General features: G+C 45.1%; 1 protein-coding gene across 1 annotated transcript in view; it reads left to right on the top strand.

Moving 5' to 3' along the window:
- Elk (Eag-like K[+] channel) overlaps positions 1 to 19,112 on the top strand; it is a 365,673-nt gene that overhangs the window by 143,611 nt on the left and 202,950 nt on the right. The window contains exon 2 of the mRNA XM_084594747.1: positions 10,042 to 10,123. The gene's annotated coding sequence lies outside the window, so the exon portion shown is untranslated. The remainder of the gene's footprint in view (positions 1 to 10,041; positions 10,124 to 19,112) is intronic.

Genomic DNA, 19,112 nt, shown 5'->3' with positions numbered 1-19,112 from the left:
GACAGCGGGACGTGCTTCAGGCATTAAGCCGATGGCGGATTCCCGCTGACAGCAGCTGGACACACTGAAGAACGACGACGCACTCACTTCCATTCGCAGTCCCCGTTCAGTCGAGATCCCATAAATGGCGTTTTCGGGCCGAAAGTAGCTGACATGATTTGTGCTCCACGTCATACTTTTTTTTGTCACTTTTTTTTTGTGGTGTTTTCTACAAACCGTTTTGCCGTACACAATGACAGCCCTACGAAAACTTGGAAAGTGATGTTTCCGCTTTTTTCATGCGCGAATCACTCATGAAGTTCTAACTTCGTACTTTCTTTAACAGAACAATGGTGACTTCGACTTGTGCAGCCAGGCATACGTACCATTAGATAATATAAGGCTACGATTCGAAAAATAACGGCACACGCCAAGTGCCCGTTCGTAAACAGTCATTTTTCTTCATAAAAAAAAAAGCTGTATTATCTTTGTTTACTTGTAAGTAGCGGGATTTTTATGTGAAACCGAGGATTACTCGGATATTTATCAAACTTAATGCTCGTGCTTGTTATCCCCTAGGTTCAATTAAATATGCGAGTGCCTTCTCGGCTCCTCCACGTGCGCTCATTATTTCTGCGCGGATTTCCTCCTTTTCACGCTCTGTTAAGCCAGGAAAGAAAGTGGCGCGCGCTCCTCCGTAATGAGGCCCTAGTACTGCGCCGTCGCCGTGACAAGCAAGGGAGCAGGTTACAAGCGAGAGTTGAGAACCGCGGTTGATTAAAACGGCACCGTTAATTTCAGGCAACGCGGCCGCGCTTTTCTGCTCCAGGTACGACGCGCAGGCACGGCACACGGGAGCGGGGTAATGACAAAAGCGCTTGCTTCGAATTTCAGCGAGCCCCGATCGGGGATTCATTATGAAGCAGGCCAGTACCGCCGATGCCGGGACATCGGCCTGCTTCTGCTAACTGTTGCTCATTTGTGCGTTTGGATGCACAGATTCGCCGTATCTTGTTTACAAGTCGACGATGGATAGGATCGCGAGTGGAAACGCCACCTGTAAGTGAGTGAGTGAATAAGTGAAGTAGGGCGGGCGGGAGGGAGGGAGGGAGCAAGTGAGCGAGTAAATCAGTGGGTGAGCTAGCTGGAGAACAAGTGAATGAGTGAGTGACTGAGTGAGCAGGGGAGTTAGAGAGTGAGTGAGCGAGCGGCGAGCTAGAGCTTGAGTGAGTGAGTGAATGACTAACTGAATGAGTGAGCAGGAGAGTTAGAGAACGAGTGATCAAGTGAATGAATGAGTGAGCGAGCGATCGATCGAGTGAGTGAGTGAGTGAGTGAGTGAGTGAGTGAGTGAGTGAGTGAGTGAGTGAGTGAGTGAGTGAGTGAGTGAGTGAGTGAGTGAGTGAGTGAGTGAGTGAGTGAGTGAGTGAGTGAGTGAGTGAGTGAGTGAGTGAGTGAGTGAGTGAGTGAGTGAGTGAGTGAGTGAGTGAGTGAGTGAGTGAGTGAGCGAGCGAGCGAGCGGGCTGGCGGGCGGGCGAGTTTTATCACAGACAAGTCATATCGGGCTCCATTCCATACCCCTCGCCTCCTTGGAAGATAAACTACAGCATCGCCCATATTTTTGTCGTTATAAGATTGCGACTAAGCTGCCTACTAGCTGCTGCAGATAATCCCGCGTTGCCAGTAAGCTACTTATTCCGGGCGATAAAACTCTCGTCTGTACAGTCTAAGTGCGACGACAGCGATAAGAGTGCTAATGGCCAGAGAAGAGGTGCCATGCTTTTTTTTTATTTTTTTAGCATCATTCCTCACTTTCGTCGCACTGCTGCACAGGTCTCTTGTTTATCGCGCAAGCAAGGGGAAAGAGAAGATGGCGGGGAAATTTTCTTGGCTATGCTATAAAAGAGGACGAAGAAAGGAAAATGGCTCTTTACTCGACGCAAACGCAATCGTCCATAGGGTTTCGTCGACGTTCTCCCTGATGTATACGAGCCAGTTATAAAACCCAGCGCCATCCTAACGAGATGGAACTCGTCTCCTCAAGCTTCTTTATTTTTTTCCTCCTCCTGTTTCTCGCTCGGCCTCTTTGTTTGCCTGATGATGGACGAGTTGGCTGGGCAGGTTGGCACGTCCCTCTCGTATGTCGGGCTTTTGTCCCTGCCTATGTTGAACGCATTAGAGGCGCCAACACGCATGCCTTTAGCGTCTCGCCGTAATTACCATGCCGGATATAATCCCCGCCAAAGCCACCGACGAAAGCCCACAGGTCTCGGCGGCACAAAATTTAGAAGGGCCGCGGTGCTCTATCAAGGCTCATGTATTTGCGCACTCCTACTGTGTCAAAAAACACGAATGGTGGCTACATCCTCGACTCAAGCGTGTTCATATCAGCGCACTATTAGCTAGCGCTGTTTTACCGCATAACCAGCAGTGTAATCGCCATTCAAGTCTCGTTTTCTGCGGAGCAGATAGCTATGCGCTTTCGTCCCTCACGTCGACAACCGCACATCTATCTCGTCATTATCTGGCCCTCTTTATGAACGTTGTTGTAAACCGGCTAAGCGCTTGAGGGCTTTTTTTTTTTGTTCGGGTTTAAATGACACAAAGCACGATTCTTCGCACTATCTACTTTTCTTGGTACTTATCACAACAGAGTAAACCTTTAAGGACATAGTTTTCAGCGCAAAGACACGCGGCCAAAGTCTAGTCTTCTTCTTTCCTTTGGCCGCGTGCATAAGCGCTGAAAACTATAACCTTAAATCTAGAATACCAACTGGCCCAACAACTTACTCTAGTGAAGAGTAAACCTTCAGCATAGGGGGACCACTTCCTGCTTAATTTTCCTCGACTCCCCTAGCCCTAAATGAATCACTTTTATAATGCCTAACCAGCGCAAGGCCACGCCATGACCACTTTGAGAGCAGCGAGGCTGTAAGCGCCAGGCTACCTGTTCAAGCTAGTGAACCGCGCATGGTTTAGCGCTGCTTTGTTGCAGTATATCTGAGCACGCTATAAAACCCGCTGGCACGCCTGTTGCTATGGGGGCCTCTCACACCAAACGTGTGCCACGCGCTCTTTGCTGTTTTTCCTTTTACAGCAGTCCAGGCGTCCTTTCCGAGTTTCTGGGCTTTAACTCTTCTCCATTATCCAAGCTTTAGTTCGTGAAACTATGCGAACGTTTCGTACAAAGCATTGCATATGCAGTTGAAAGACGCAAGTATACAAAACTGCATGCACGCTTCAACAATCGCAGAGCGCTATGCAGCACCTCCAGAGTTTACAGTTCCCAACTCTGCTCTAAAACAATGTCCTAGTTTAGTTTTAGTCATGACGTAGAGCCAGAAGTAAGCACACATAGCTTCATTATCGTTGCATAAAACGTCTACTCAGCATGCTTCATATTCTATACTACTCAACTGCATAGATAAACATTTCTCGTAGAATTTGGGACTTTTTGTTGCGTCTGCCAGTAACAGGTAAAGCGGATCTTAAAACCAGATTATCATAAGTCAGCCAACGCGTAGCCACCGTGGCACGGTGTGTCAAGATGTCGTCGAGCATTTTTTTATGCTTTGAGCGCTCAGAATGACATCGATGGGACATACGTTTCATGTTAAGCCGTGAGAGCTACTCTTTTTTCTTTTTTCTTTGAAAGATGCAGAAACCATTTTCGCACTTTCCGTTGATTCTTGTGCTCTACCTTTCCAAGATAAACCACTACCAGTTCACTAGATAAGGCGAATACTCTACGAGCACTTAGTACCTCTTAGAACAGGTTGGAATTTAGCTATCGTCACACAGTAATAAGAATGAATTATTAAGAACGCTTGATTGTAATATAAACGCTGATGCTCTCTTCCAAGTCGTACGACCTGTATGTTGAAGCTCGATAAAGAAATAATATGAATGGCGGTGTTATTTTTATTTCGATGTACTCTAGTGGTTGGCATAAAATTAAAACAAATCGCCAACCGGCATCGATGACACTTGTTGTTATGAAATTCTCTATTTTAAAACTGATAGTGAACATTTCGACATTTATTTTCACCAGTCACCATTAACCCTAAATTCTTTCATTATAAATAAAATTACGCAATTTTACTCACGGAGCGCCCAGATGCCTTCACAAGCAAGTGTGGTTTTTATCTCGCCTCGTTGGCTTTTGTAAGTGAACCAGCCGACTGGCTCATGAAGTTTACATGCCTTATTATATTTGATATAACTTGTGATGTTAGGAAGATAATGAGAGACTGGAAAGCGTGGCGTGACATGGTCCATAGGGTGACGAAGAGTCGGACACGACTGAACTGAACTGAACTGAACTGAACTGAACTGAACTGAACTTTTGACAAATGCTCCCAGTTGAGCGTTACGTTTGTTCTTTACGCCTAATTTTTCCTCCAATCTTCCAAATTTTATACTCTGATTACTTTTGCACTCGCACAGTGGATAACAATGCTGCTCATCCACCTTTATGTTCAAAAACAAAAAACTAGAATGTTTCGAAACTGCTTTATCGAGCTCGCTAGTCGGAGCAAATGTTCACGTGAGCTTATCTGTTGCAGCGCTGTCACGGTGGGTTTTTTTTCAACCCTCCTGATGCTAAATCCTCGAACAAGAAGCTGGTCAATTAAGGCACAAAGCATTGTCGTAGAGTTTATTTATTTTAAAACAAATTCTTGTCTCAAGCGGATCTTTATATTCACTCTGAATCCAAACGATTCTCCCCTATTTTCTACTTCTTCCCTATAATTTATTCCAGTTTTTATTTATTTTTTATACCTAGTGAACCTAATGGCACAGCTCTCCGAGTAGCGCTCAAACATCGAAGTTCTTACGCCTATCGCAATAGTAAGCCTTCTTCGATTGACCTTATAACGAGTTTGCACAATTCGTTCCAAGCGCCTCGTTACGGCGCCCTTGAAGAAGAGGCCTTCGCCCAAACTCGCACACGTGTTCCCATACAGTGCAATCAGCATGTCTCGTTACTTCGCTTCCAGTCCGCATCGGCACCGTCGACAAGCATCAGCGGTAGCGAGATAAAAATGATAGTGTGGTCACTTCTGGTTTCTGCGCTCTTAATAATGCAGAAGCTTGTTACGGCCACGGCGAGGGAAGATCGCTCAAGTAGTATGCCCCACTGGCGTCTCAAGGGCCGAAGATCGAACAGCCTACGTGTGAGACCCCCATCGAACCTTATAGAGGCCGCGGTCAGGCCTTCCTGTTTACTCACCGACCAACCAATTCGACTGGAAGAGAGCGCTCGCTATGTGCTGCCATCAGCCAATCAGAATGTCTTGTCGCTAAAACCGCCAGCTGAACACAAACACGCAGTTGTGCTTGATGTGGTCTCTGGTGGTCTGCCTCGTACGGCGTCGCTTCTGAGGGTCGGACGTGCATGAATACTGTATGTGATTCCGGAGCACGCCTGCAGCCAAAACGCGATGTCCGCTTTGTACGAAGCCCTTGGCCTCTTAGTCTGCGTGCGCGTATTGAACCGTTTGCAGTGCGAAGGCTTCTGTTCCCCGAGAGTGACATGTTACACAAATAGCAATGAAAGCTGACTTTCCGTGTTTGGCCCTTCACTCAAAGCGGGCACATGGTATGGCTGCTTTCTGTTTTATAAGACCACGTGTTATGGGATCAATGCTATGAACTTTTTAATTGTTGCTTTTGCTGTTGCTGTTTTCTACTTTGTTTTTTGTATTTGCGGATGATGTTAGCATGTGGAGTTTGCTGAACCTTCTAGCTTGTGTGCCAGTCTTAGACAAGCGGCTCATTTTACTCGACTCAACTTGGTGGCCGTTTTATCACACGTTAGGGTCATTTGTTTAACCTACACCAGCTGCACCAGTGTAGGAAATCTTTTATACCTTCAATTCATTTTTTCTGCACTGGTGTAGCTGGTGTAGGTTAAACAAATGGCCCTTATGTATCTCTATGAGCACGACAACATTTGACGTCATCTGTGACGCATGCAGTCTTGATCGATTCCAGATGCGATCGAAAGCACTCCAAATACACTCAGTGCTGCGTTGCAGTCACAAACCGCTTCACCATCGAACACTCTAAACGTGGGCTGTCAATTTTTTGTCTCTTCTCCTGTGGGTCAACGAGAATATGAAGCAGCGACGCCTGGGATATTCTCTGTGTAACCGTGATACTTCAAATTCCACCGTGGAAGGCATATTTTATAATATGTTCTTCCTTCCGGTTCATTGCAGCACAAAAGCATTTTCTTCACTACTTCACTCTAGACAGAAAGGAGAGTCAACGATAACGGAATTACCCTCTTACGATGTCCGCATCGCTAATGAAAACCTCTCGGCATAACGGTGATGCGCACCCCCATTAGAAGTCACAGCTCTCTATCGCCGCAGCCTTTAAAGCACACGGCGTGCCAGCCGGGCCTCTATAATCGCGTCCACGGCACTGTCTGGGTCGTTAATAGCCGGGGAGAGGTAGAGAGAGGGGGGGGGGGATCGCGCGATGTACGCAGTGCAAAGAATCTCGATGCCCCCATGCGCTTTCTAGACCGGAAGAAATAAACGGGTCCAAACGCGAAACGAGCCAGTACGAAGCACCCTTTATATATACGTGACTGTGGTAACGCTGTATATGTGTAGAAGTGCTGCAAAATGGTCTCATAAGAGTGTAGAGTGGGAGCTAGAGTAGTGCAGGAGGTTGACATTTTATCTCGGATAGTAGACACAGGTCCCTTACCATCCTTTTATGCCGATTTATATTTCTATATTTCCCGATTCACTGCGTCCTTGTCCCTTGTTAAGAAGTGGCGGAGTGCGCAGCAGCCTCTTGTTCTTAGACTCTGATCGATTCCTTGCGTGGGCTTTCTGATCGCTGTGCCGCTTGGTGAGAGCTCTAGCTACGAGTCATAATCTGATAGGATCGTGAGAATGTAGGTAGAAATGCTTGGTGACCTTTTCAAGAACTTGAAAGCAGGTACCGAAATGCATTCTTGAGTTTTACCGCTCACTGCCTTGTATGAGGAAACGAAATGTGTAAAAGTAAGACGAAAAGCGCAAATAACTAGTTGCACACCCCTGCTAGCTTAAAAAGGTAATAAGGACTGCTCTTTAGTGATTTATGATAAGTTTATTTAAGAGACTATGGCTGTGGGCTACTCAACATGAATTCGCTCGCGCGAAATCGAGTTGCAAGGGTTGAAATTGAATTCTGTAGAAAGGCGAAAGTGCCAGCATATGAAGATTCGAGTGCATGTTAAAGCCCTGTAAGTCAAATAAATATTTATACACCGCTCCAATATGATATGCTTCAACAGGCATTCATAACTGAGCCAAAATACCGTATTGTTTAGATTTGGAATTAGGTAGAACGTTAGTGTTACGGCTGGGGGAATTTATCCAGGTGAAAACTTCCAGCGGCTATTGTCTTTACCACAGTTTTACAATACCAAAAAGGCGCCTATTAGTGTACTCTACTAGGATCTTTGTGCATAGAACAATACAACAAAAAAACGTCCCCTTTTTACTACATGGTTTTCTGCTTGGTGTGCTGAGTCAAGTAGCATCATGGGTTAACTGCTCGTTTTGAAAGGCTTCAATTATGCTTGCTCGCAGCTGGCGACAGTCTTTGTACGTACAGACGCTCGGTTGCTGCCAAAAAGGCTCTCTATTTGTTCTAACAGGAAGATCTGGGTGTTCATATATGCGCGCGGGGCATCAGATAGTCAGTAGCCATATAAAGAACGCTTTAAAATTTCTCCTCAAAATCAACGCCCACCGCTTACATCACCGGTTGAGTACAATATAAAAAACAACAATGAGATTAAAATTACCGAAGAGAAGCGGCAGATAAATTGGAATAACTTGATTCAAATATCGACATTTATTAAACTTGGCGCATTTTCACATTGAACAATTGTGAGAAATTTTTAATGCGAAGGGTTAACAACGAAGGTGCACGAAAACGCAGGGCTCGAAAAGAAGGCCAACTGTGAAGTCACACAATCTCTCTTTATAGAGTTCTGCATAATTTCCTGGTGAAGGAGGGCGTCGTTGCTTGAGGGACGACTGTGCTGATTTGTCTTATTTTCACGGCAGCTAGACTTTTACATCAGCGCAGTGTATTAGCATCGAGCCGCTCTCGCAAGCTGCAAAGAGCACTGGTCGCTCTCCTGTACCTATAATCATCATCAAGGCATTATTGCTGTCAGATTTTATTTTTTATATAAATGATTTTTGGGAATAGGAAAAGCTTAGTATGGGTCTCACTTCTCCGTGTAAACCTTAACCGCACCATGAAGTTAGAAAGGTGGGTGGGGGTTAAGGAAGAAAGGGAGGAAAGTGCAATACGGATTAACTTCGACCACGATCTTCAACGTGCGCCGACATCGCGCAACATACGAACGCCTTTCGCATTTGCCTTCATTGAAATGCGGCCGCGCGATCAGGTTCCCTCCAGATTTTTTTTGCAGCGCTCAGACGGCCTGGCTTTTCGTTGGCACGCTAAGTAAACGTTGATTGATTGATTGATTGATTGATTGATTGATTGATTGATTGATTGATTGATTGATTGATTGATTGATTGATTGATTGATTGATTGATTGATTGATTGATTGATTGATTGATTGATTGATTGATTGATTGAGTGAGTGAGTGAGTGAGTGAGTGAGTGAGTGAGTGAGTGAGTGAGTGAGTGAGTGAGTGAGTGAGTGAGTGAGTGAGTGAGTGAGTGAGTGAGTGAGTGAGTGAGTGAGTGAGTGAGTGAGTGAGTGAGTGAGTGAGTGTTTCGTCGAGTGTTTCGTCGAGTGACCGACCAAGCAAGCAATGAAGTCACGGAGTTTTGTTACAATTGCATCAATTCGTTGGCAACCAACTTCATGGGCACAAACAAAATGCATGTTTCAAGAAGGAGTTTGCAACAAGCACTCTTCAAGATGGCAGACATTGAGTAAAAAGCTTGCAGACACAGGCTCTAGACTGTATTGGGTACCAGTGATCGCTCTTAGGCTGTTGACCCCCGTCTCTGTTCATTTCACATGACGGCAAGTCAGTCGAGTCTTGCATTTCGAAGCGCTCCGTTTGCCTCGTGTTATTGCACAGCGCGCCTCGCGAAGCGAAATAAAAAGTAGGCAAAGATAGGAGAATGTAAAGTGGCAGAAGGCCGAGGTTTAAACTTCAGCACCAGCTTTCACGTCAGAGCCGCTGTGAAGTCTCCTTCGGCGCACTTTGAACGCTGGACGAGGACACCCCTGGCAGGCAACACGGGCGCTTTCATATTGAACGCTGACACCGGCCACGGAGACTCTGCGAGCTTTCGTCGGATCACTTTCGTTTATTTGAGGGATGACAAAACTCTGGTCCTTCCCTTTGTAGTTATTTTTTTTTTTCCTTTTCTCGCTTTCTTTAGCTTGTCAAGACTTTGAGGCGTCAGCACTTCGAATCAAGAAATTTGGTTGGGTGGAAGACTTCTAACACTGCAGAGTCAGTGGCCTCAAAATGATGAGCTTTCTTGTTTTCAGATTTTATTTGATATTATAACACAAAATAAAATTTGTGGTTGAAAACAAGAAGCTCCGGTACGAAGGAATAAAAGAAATTATTAAACAAAATCATTTTTTAAGTGTGTGCAGCATTTTACCTAGCTTTGCACACCGAAAATTTAGTATATAATACAGACCGAATACTTGAGTTTCTCTGGATACCATTAGTAACACCAGCACACACTGAAATTTGCGTAATCTGAGGCTGAAGTGAAACGGGCTTTTTCGTGTTATGCGCATGACATGTTTAAGGTCATGTTAAATGAGCATAAATGTATGTTTATCATGCTCAAGGAGACACCGCAAGTCTAAATGAAGGTTTGTGTAATATTAGACAATGCATGGTCACTCTTTCTTTTCGCTGCCGAACATCTATTACGCATTCATTTTTCAATAGTGTGTGTACTCTCAAACTGCACTTGAATCGTGAGAGAAGTTCAAGAGGAGGGCTATTTTTTGTCTGTGCTTTTCTAATCCTGAATTAGTCCAGCTGTATACGATATTCATGAGCAGTTTTCCCTCTCTTTTCGTCCTGCAGATTCCAGACGCCGCTCCGGGCCGTTTTATGCGTTGAGCTTTTGGGCCTTCTTGTCAACGTTCTGCGCGGCTCCACGAAATAAGTAAGTGTTATCAGCGATTGTTATCGCAGTGACCTTATTTCATTGCTTCGAATCTGTTTTTCCCTAAGATCCAAATCGTTGGAATTTGAAACAAATTTTATTCGCTGTTTTGGAATATATGAATAGTTATTTTCTTCCACCGTTATAGCACTTCATGAAAGTTTGTGCTCTTTGTATTCATCATCATCATCATCATCATGATTATACCCACTGCAGGGCGAAGGCCTCTCCCATATTTCTCCAGTTAACCCGGTTTTGTGCTAGCTGCATTCGCTTGACCCCTGCGAACTTCTTAAACTCATCTGCCCACGCAACTTTCAGCCGTCCCCTCTCGGAATCCAGTTTGTTACCCTAAGCGACCATTGGTTATCCTTTCTTCGCACTACGTGTCCTGCCCATGCCCATTACCTCTTCTTAATTTCCACTAGAATGTCGGTAACTTGAGTTATTTCTCTGACCCACTCTGCACGCTTCCTATCTCTTAATGTTACTCCTACCATTTTTCGTTCCATAGCCCTCTGCGTTGTCCTCAACTTAAATAGAACCCTCTTGGTTAGCCTCCACGTTTCAGCCCAATAGATGAGTGCAGGTAAGATACAACTTACCTTGTGCTCTTACTTGCATCTTGCCTGTGCTCTTTGTATTAGAGACTGACTAATAGCTGGGCTGGTTGCGAAACATGCGAAAACCTAAAGAAGAAAACGCTTCTGTTGGTCGTTTCTCCGATTCGACATCCGTTCGTTTTGCGCTGTACAATCTACAGTTTATTCTTTGGGTGATGGAAACGTGGCTTAATATGTGAAAGCTGTTCCGCCTACGAATGAGGTAATTAGTTCCCTTGGTGAAGTTTTCGAAGTACTCCTTTTTGCCGTTAAAGTTGATAACGGCCGGGGAATAGGAGAGGTTCTCGTCGAATACTCTTTGCTTACCGCATGCTAAGTGCTGGTGTATGCGATGACACTATTTTCGAAAGCAACTAGCCACTCTCGATCCTTATCTTTCCTGCCCCTCAAACTTACCTTGCCTGAGGAACTGAAGGGCAGAGCATCATTTAAAAACCTATTGCTTTAGGATGTTCTTTTATTTTAACATATCTTTCCCTGTTATGTTCTCTTAATGATTGAATTTAGTGCTATGCTTATACTTATTTCACTATATATAGCATAGTGGTAGACTTCAGGCCTCATACTGCATAAGTTCAGTGCTTTGACCGAGATTAGTTGGTGCCCTATTTTTCATGTACTTTCGATTCATTAAGTTCTGGCGTAGTGTCAGAGTCAAATGGAATGCAAACAGGACCCCATGACGCAAATAAATAAAAAAAAACTTAGAGGTTGCTGGAGAATAAATAGAGTCCTAATTTCATTACTACTTAGATATTATTGTCCTTAACACAAATAATAAAATCTACCGACCTAAATATTCAGTTTTCCTCAACTATAGACTACTGGGTTTATTGGCGTTGAGATGTTTTTTTTTTTTTTCTTTGGGTGTTTTTTTGTTGTTTTTTTTACTGTTTACAGTGACGGCTGGGCAGGAAACTCATCAAAGTTATTATTTTTCCTCTCAGAGCATACTGTTGAGTACCTATGCCGAAACCGAGGAGATAAGCGCCTGCTATCGCGCTTGCGTGGCAAGATAAGCGAAGTAGACTACTGGGAACAGATGCTCGAAGTAGAAGTGATTGTTTTGCGTCAAGCAAATCGCTAACCGTTCAATGACTGTGAACTTTTGAGTAACACAATCACTAGTTGATTAGAAGAACGAGTCTTATTAGCAGCGCACTTCACCTAAAATCAATGCAGCAGACTGTGGCGACAGATTATTTGACACGACTAAGAATCCTCTAGAAAGACTAGCTTAAATCACAGTACCTGGCGCCGGCTGAGAAAAGTCTCAACTCATGCTGCCCTCCTGGGTTACTCCAGATTTAAACACTGCTGGCAACACTAAGTGAAGATTGCTGGAAAACGTATCAACAACCTTAGATATGCGGATGATACCACTTTAATGGCAGAAAGTGAAGTGGAACTCAAGAGACTTCTGATGCGCGTACAAGAAGAGAGTGAGAAGTTTGGGCTTAAACTGAACATTAAAAAGACAAAGATCATGGCGTCTTGCCCTATCAAGTCCTGGAGCATCAATGGACAAGAAGTGGAAGCTGTGACAGATTTTCTCTTCTTGGGCTCCAAGATTACCTCGGAAGGAGACTGCAGCCATAAAATTAGGAGACGCCTGCTTCTGGGAAAGAGAGCAATGGTTAGCCTTGACCGCCTAGTAAAGAGCAGAGACATTAGTCTGCCAACCAAGATCCGCATAACTCGTGCTATGGTCTTTCCAGTTGTGAAGTATGGATGCGAGAGTTGGACTGTGAAAAAGGCTGACCGCCGAAGAATTGACGCGTTTGAATTGTGGTGCTGGCGAAGACTCTTGAGAGTTCCTTGGACTGCCAGAAGATCAAATCAGTCGATATTGTCGACCATAAACCCTGACTGCTCATTGGAGGACCAAATTCTAAAGTTGAAGCTCAGCTATTTTGGTCATCTGATGAGAAGAGAGGAGTCGCTGGAGAAAGATTTGATGTTGGGAAAGGTTGACGGTCGCCGGAGAAAGGGTAGGCAGTGAACGCGATGGTTAGATGGCATCCTCGAGGCACTGCAGATGAAGTTATGGGATGTTAGGAAGATAGTGAGAGACCGGAAAGCGTGGCGTGAAATGGTCCATAGGGTCACGAAGAGTCGGACACGACTGAACGACTGAACTGAACTGAACGGAACTGAACTGGCAACACTAGGCTGAACCAGTTATGATCTGACTATAGCTTCTGCTAACCTTCATGCCTTCCTCCTCTTTCACCTCTACCTTCTTGCCTTCCATTACAGCGTGGTTCTGGTGTCCATAAAACGTGCAACAGATACTGCGCCCTTCCTTTCCTATATATACAACAACTTGCAATTCATTTTTTTAGCGGTTTTGCACCTCATGATTCAGTTCCGCCCGCCACCTCCGGCTACTGATTCAAACTCCTCATGCTTTAGTGGTTCCTCTAATGCGTATCAGGTGATGGGTAGAAATCCTAATTTGAACTAAAATAACCCTAAATTATTACCATTTCTAGCTATTTCAGAATTACAACTGTAAAAATGACATTCATTTCAGATTCCTACAAGTGTTTCAGCCTTTTTATGCTTTGGGACCCTAGTGGAATAAATGCATATTAGAAGGACGCCAATCTTTATCCTGTTTGCTGGCTTTGCCACTTCACTTAAGGTTTTTTCCAGCAAAGCCTACGCTACCGCGGGACCTGTTAACGTGTGGCAGCTTGTTTGCTATGAGGAGTGCACACCTCCGATTGATGGCTATTGAGCATGGCATGGCGGCATGATTTGATGAAGGCGGATCAAATACCCTCAGACCTGATGCCCTTCTTAAAGTCTCGTTTCGGTAAGACTGAAACAGCTAAAGCTAATTCCTTTCGCGTAGGCCGTACCTCCAGCGAGCATGAAAGAGGCGATATCTCATAACTGAAGCGTAAAGCTTCTTGTTCAAGTATCAACTACAACCCCAATAACATGTTCTACACACATCCTCACAGATTTCAGGACACTATTCAAACTCAAAACCATTATTCGCCACATTTAGGAAGAGTTAACTATTTGCTTCCTTCGAGTCTTGGGGCAGCCTCTATTGACAACTTCAGAAGTAAAGATGATGTTACTAAATGACAGTAAGCTTGCATTATGACGGCAGTAAGGTTAAGAATTAGCGGACGAATTCTTCGAGCACAGGGTGTCTAATATTGTCCAGTTGCTATTATTCTTCTCATCTTTCTATTGTCAAATAAAGCACATGCATAGTTCTTAAAATAGATCCGTTTCATTCACGTAGCAGTCGTCTTATCTATAAGATCGTCATGTTTAATTCATATCAGCTCGCTCCACAATATAATCGTCTCTTATCCCTTATCGGGGACGACAGACAGTTGAATTACTGAATGAACCGCAGCATCTCTAGCGAAAATCAATCACGACTACAGTGATCACTCTTAACGCCACTGGAGTCGTCATAAAAAAACAAAGGCCCATGGTGCACACTAAGCAGCTTGAAAGGTGGTCGGTTGTTCGGAAATATATTGGGCAGTAATATTTCCGCTTAGGTTACAGACACTAACCTGCTTTTAAGCGGCAGCGAATAAACCTGGTTTGAACCCAAAATCCGAAATCCGCCATCACACATTAGGCGATTCACCATCCTCTGTACAGTGTCATGGATCGCGGGATCGGCACATAACAAATATACACTTCATTACTGCGAGCAGGATTCGAATCTTTGGTGTCGAAAACAAAATGATGTTCTCGGCTGCTGGAATCACACCACTGCACCAGCACCGCTTTTTTGTAACCGTGCACTACTACTCGCATCGTTTTAAAAAGTCGGTGTGCCGTGTGACTATGAAGCAGATCTGACCTTTGCGAACGCCGACAAAATAAAAACTGCTGTCGTTTAATTATGCTAAATCCGGACGAAGCAATAGCTTCGCTAGATTGGTTACGTTTCTCGTCACTCATTATCATCGTCGCTATCGATACTATTATCATTATCCCCTGAATTCACCGCCATTGTCATCAATACTGCCATCAATAACATTTTCGCTAACTGCAGCATTATTATCTTCTACTATCATCATCATAACTATCGTCATTGCCATCCCTACTATAATCCTCACGCCAGGCCAAGAGAATTACGATCTGTTTATCACGAGTTATTATCTTCTACTATCATCATCATAACTATCGTCATTGCCATCCCTACTATAATCCTCACGCCAGACCAAGAGAATTACGATCTGTTTATCACGAGACCAGCGTGTAGCCTTACATTTACTGCATTGTAATTTTCATTCGGAACACGAAAGAAAGAACCAAACCGATTCGGCGTGGATGGAATAGTGCTTCTCGCGCTCATCTGGTGATCGGAGGGAAAGCGGTTCAATTCCTGGTGGTGACAGTTTTCTTTCTTTGTCAGTAAATATTTGATAATAGTCCCACTTTCGATCAAAGGCTAAAGATGGTGCAACAACATATGGGTGGTGCATGGTATTTGCTTTAGCCACACTTTGTCCTCTGGCTCATTGAAGGTCGAACATGAGCAGACGCTGACCTTGGCCAGAGGTGGGGTAGTGAAGCTTTTGCTTCAAAAAACAATCTTCACCTCCAGTGGTCTTTGAACCCTTGCCAAGACCAACAGAGGAGCTTCGATGACCCCTTCGTTAGACTACTGCACCACCTCAGTAGCCAGTTTCGTTATATGCTGAGCAGCCAGGCTTTCTTGTTGCATTCCTTATGTAGTCATAATCGTCTCTTTTGACAAAGTCGCAATATAGGCCAAGTGAGGGTGTTGGAACGGGAGGAACTCGGAAGGTGATTACCACAAATGGCGGAGGATATGTAAACAGCTTGGCAATGCGAAGAACCCCCCTCCCCCCATTCCTTACAAGGGTTTCTAAAAAGCCGTAGAGGTAGCCCCCGCTAGAGTATCGCTATAGTCTTGGGCAAGACGGGTTCTTCCTTCGGCTACATGAATTTGAAAAAAAAAAAACAGAAGAAATCAAAACGGTGCCCGTAAAATCTCACCTGCCACGTCACAGCTAACCCTCAAACAGTCGCCTTACGCACTCGTCAGAGTCGTGTGATATTCGTATCTATTCTTCTATATCTTACACCTGCACGGCTACGTTTCTTTCCGACTCTTATACCTGCATTTATCTGCAGTCAAGAGAAATAGCGTGATGCATTTATTCTTTTACGCGCCCGCATTCTTCAGTTGGTTTAATGTTTCTCGATACACCTGTTCCTTTCTGGTCTCTAAATTTAAATACAAACTTGTGGAATATCAGTTCCCCAAACTACCTGAACCTTTTCTCCTTTTTATGTCCTTCATACAACTCGTTTCAGTGCAATTACGGATCGAAATCTGAGAGTTTTTCATAACTGACTATTAAAGAATGGCAGTGCTTAGCGCAGTGAGAGGTAAAATTACACAGATATTGAATTATTGAGAATGGAGAACCTGTAGATCCCGCATGCGAAACAAATTAAACACTTAAGGCACTTCGTTTCTAGTTAACCTCGGTAATATTGCCACCAGCTTTTTAGCTTTCGTTTCAACACCGCTTCCAGCATGAAGAAAGTAGCCTGGCTGACTATACATAGCCCAAGTTCAGAGCTCATAAGTTTGCAAAAGAGAAGAGAGTGAGGTAGACACGGGGAGAAACAAAGCGCCAGTGTCGGAGACAGTCGTTTTCGGTCCGTTTCCCCCGAAAAAGAGCTTCGTCACCCGGCGCCCAAAAACACAAACCGCGTCGCGTGCACGGCCTGTGGCCCGTACGTGCCACACGTACGTAACCTAGTGAACGCACCAGTTCACTCGCGACCCGTCGAGTTTAGCGACCCGCGCGGTGCGAGCCGAACGAGGGCGCGCGCGCCTTGTTTGAAGGCTCGGCTGACGACGCCGACGCCTCGGGCTTTGCTGGCGTGGGAGGCATTCGTAAACGGCCGATTGCCCCAGGTGTCACGCCCCTCTCCTCCACTCTTACACTGTACCCCTCTTCCCGTCCCCAACCCCGAGGCACGTTGGAAACAACGACGCTTAAATGCGCGGCATTATAGCTTCTAGACTGAGCGCGCGCCTCGAAATGAAGACACAAGGAGAGAGAAATGGGGAAGTTAGTTTCCTCAGCGGGAAGAAGAGATCGCTCGTGTAACGGGAAGAATTAAGCGAGGCGCCAACGAAGGCACTCTGTGCCTGGGGTAAAATAGGGAAGGAATGTCTCGAGCCTATCCTTATCCGCGGTCTTCCCTGCACGCGTGCGTGGGATGCCTGTCATGTCGTAAAACAGGGAAAGTGGGACAAGCCGGACTCGTACGACACACGGGGAAGTTTAAAGCGCATCGTGAGTGAGGAACTAAGCGAAAACTAGAGCAAGGGAAAATAGAGAATGAGGTCAGGCATGCGAGAGACGTTAACCGGTTTTTCTCAGTCATAAAAAGCAGCCGCCATCCCGCGCGCGAAGTAGAGCTCGCAAGCAGAGCCTAATGACGCGCCGCAAGAGCGCGGAATGGCGGGCGAAGGACGCGCCTGAAATTTCCTTTCTTCTTGAAGTTCAGCCCAGCTTGTTTACACACGCTCGTGGCCTTTCCTAAGGCGGATTTAGACAACCCGGCTTAGGCTAGCTTGTTTTTCTTCTTCCATGAAGAGAAGGAAGAGAAGGGAAGGGGGGGGGGGGGATTTTTGTTGCTACTGGTCATGCTTTTCATACCCGTTAGGTGATGAAAATACTTCCCGTTCTCGGGAGGTATGCAGAATAATCTAAAGAGGCAACATGTAACGGGCTTTTCAAGGTTTAGGACCTTTTAGGGGAAATAGGGAAGTTAACCCACAAAAGCGCCCACACAAAGGAACAACACGATCTACATAGTTCAGAAACAGGGTATCCAGGGAGAAGAGAAGGGCACGTGCCCTGTACCATCAATGTCCAATTTAATATAACAGTTCCTCAGAGGGACCACTATATACAGGCACCCTTTTTTGTGTGTATGGACCCGTGTTTCATGCACGTGCATATTTGTGTGAAAATACTATTTCGGCGCGTGGCATCGCAAAGAGTATAATGTAAACATGGAAGCTGACCTTGTTTGCATTTACTCTTCATCTAACCAATAGCTAGCGGCGCCACCGAACGTTTACCCCGAAGCGCTGAGAAAACGTCTGTGAGGCGCGTGGCTCCCTACAGGTGTTTACCATGATTGACGCACGCGGTTTACACAGGGCAGCGAGGCTGCTTCTTTCTGGTAAGGTCAGTTTTCCTTGGGTTATATTAGGAGCTTCATAGCTTTCCTTATTTTGAAAGGTGTACTGCGCCGACTTCAACATAGAGCTGCTTGTTTTTCTGGGATCAAACACGACTCTGGTCGCAAATATGCAGAAATTACCGTTCTAGTACGCCGCCCTGAACGTGTATGACTAACCAGGTAACCAGTCAACAAGATGTGTTAACACAACCGTCCCGGGAGAGTCCCATAAGAGGAAAGGACTTCTGCGCAACGAGAAATGTCCTGTTTGAGATTCAGTCTGTTGCCAGGATAGCATCTTGGGCGTGCTGGTGGTTCATTTCAAAGTAAGCACGCTGAACGAACAGAAAATAACAGGAGACAACCGCTGAGTTTCAACACCGCTAATTTGGAAGATACCCAGACCTCTACACCATCTGGCCAGAAAATGGTTGGTTGGTTGGTTTGTGGGGTTTAACGTCCCAAAGCGACTCAGGCTATGAGAGACGCCGTAGTGGAGGACTCCGGAAATTTCGACCACCTGGGGTTCTTTAACGTGCACTGACATCGCACAGCACACGGGCGCCTTGCTTTTCGCCTCCATCGAAAACCATGTGAAAGTGACGCAAGACGTTTTGTACCTTCCTGCTATAGAAACCTTCTTGTCCACTTCACGTGGATATCTTGGCTTTCGTGTGACGCATGCATTGCCTGAGGGCGCATGGCGTAAGGAGCCTGTTTATCTTCTAAATAAACGGTGTTGAAAGTCAGCGGTTGTCTCCTATCCTTGTGCCTCGTTCTGCGCTGCTACTTCCAAATATCCTGGTGAGACGTAATCGACGGTAGCAATTATGTCGAGAGTCTCCCTTGGCTCAACATTGAAAATGGCAAACTGCTGACGTATTTATTTTTATTTTATTTTTTTATTTGAACTTACCGTTGGTGCCCTTTTGGGATCGTTACATGAGTGAATTTATAGACAAAAAAAAAAGATGCAAGTTAACAACACAACAGTATAAAAGCCAGCAATCAGGTTTGAAAGCGAGAAATCAGCATACATATGCAGAAACATGGAGTGCATAACAGAAGATGGAAAATAGCCAACTCTGCATGCGTTCACACACGTCTCAAAGTATTCCTTAATACAATCATACACTGGG

The sequence above is a fragment of the Amblyomma maculatum genome, chromosome 2, assembly GCF_055883805.1.
Source record: "Amblyomma maculatum isolate TAMU_Amacu chromosome 2, ASM5588380v1, whole genome shotgun sequence".
Lineage (NCBI taxonomy): Eukaryota > Metazoa > Arthropoda > Arachnida > Ixodida > Ixodidae > Amblyomma > Amblyomma maculatum.
Note: the sequence above shows the minus strand (reverse complement) of the source record. Positions and strands in the feature narration are given on the sequence as shown.